Source organism: Echinops telfairi, unplaced genomic scaffold (assembly GCF_000313985.2).
Source record: "Echinops telfairi isolate 266 unplaced genomic scaffold, ASM31398v2 ScPeMD7_33;HRSCAF=127, whole genome shotgun sequence".
In the NCBI taxonomy this organism is placed as follows: Eukaryota; Metazoa; Chordata; class Mammalia; order Afrosoricida; family Tenrecidae; genus Echinops; species Echinops telfairi.
In genome coordinates this window covers 2,828,161-2,829,869 of record NW_022103930.1, presented here as the reverse complement: position 1 = coordinate 2,829,869, position 1,709 = coordinate 2,828,161, and positions in this window count along the sequence as shown.

Sequence of the window (1,709 nt, the reverse complement as noted above, 5' to 3'; positions counted from 1 at the left end):
TCACAACTTTTCCATATTAAATGTGAGGCACTTTGGACTGCTAACCACAAGGTTGGTGGTTCAAAACCACCAGCCGCTCTGAGGGAGAATGCTTCTTCAACTAAGAGAGAAGATTCCTGAAAAGGTTTAGTGTTGGAAACTCTTTATAAGGTCACTCTGAGTCAGAATCAACTTGACAGCAGTGGGCTTAAACTAACGAAATAAAAGATATTTTTAAAGTGTAAGACCTGGAACAGAGAAATATGTCATTTTTCATAGCGATATCCATAGCTTTCCGTATCATAGGAACACCCAAGCCATCACGGTAACACAAACTGACAGGCAAGTGGTGATTCACGGAGATAAGTTCTTACAGTCAAGTTACATTGTTGTCCACAAAGAATTTGCAATGTATTAAAATTGCTGAGCATAAGATTAAATATACAAACATGAATTGGATTTCTTTATACCAGCAATAAGCCAAAAGTACAATAATAAATAATTTAAAATGCATGTCATTTACATTAGAAGATATAAATATTTGTTGTAATTCTACGTGTGCTGAAATTTTTTAAATTGACAATATAATAGATAAGGATTTACAACTTTTTAAGCCACTTGTTTTTATGAGAAAAAAATGAAACAAAGAATACTCAGTTGCACAAAAGGAGTGAAAAAACCAACATTGATTTACAGCAACGTGGATTCATATGCATTTTGAGAAACATGGATTTACAGTGATCTTTTTCTCAGAACTTTACCAATTTAATGATCTGCCTATAATTTTGCTAGTGAATAGTAAGGATAACCTTATGGATGAAAAGTATAGATATTATTGAGTAGGTATTATATCTGAAAAAATGTACTTCGATCTAGTCATTTAAGCTGGGTCTTAAATGATTGACCAGTATGATCTGTGAATGATGTTATAAATATCCAAATGGCCCTTGGCAGAAAAATGTCTCCCACCCCTGCAAACTTTCCAATAATTCTATAGATGCATTATATTTGTATCATAATTTCATGAAAACAGAAAATAGAATGTAATGTTATTTGTCAAAGGTCATATAACTAATACAAGATATATCGGGGCTCTGATTTAGGCGCCCCGGTGGTGTAATGGTTACATGTTGGGCTGCTAACTGCAAGGTCAGCAGTTCAAAACCATCAGCCACTCCTCCTGTGAAAGACTGGGCTTTCTCCTTCCAGAAAGAGTTACAGCCTTGGAAGCTCACAGGTGCAGTTCTACCTTGTCCTATAGGGTCACTTTGAGTAAACATTAACTCGATGACAGGGGTGTTGGTATTGGGGGGGGCGGATTCTGTTTGACTCTGGAGTCTGGATTCTTAACTATATATTGTATACAGAATTTACACGATATATTCTGCTGACTTTCAACTAAAAATCTGACTTCACGTGTTCTTGTCTCTGCTTTTTCTGAAATACTATCCATTGGAAATTTGACTTATGCATCATTCTTTCTATTGATGTTCTTAGTTCCACCATGTCTCCTTTATAGCCTGCTTAGCAGATCTAAGGCTAACAGATACATTTTCTTAAAATATTACAATTATGTCATTTCCTTCAAAACATTGTTCCAAGTCTGCCTGTTTTCAAGTCTTTAAAGAGGTGGCCACTATCCCTCAGTGCTCTGCCACATATATACTCTTTGTATCCTCAGAAAAACATTGATTTTGCTTCTCTCCTCTGTACCATATATATTTTCACCA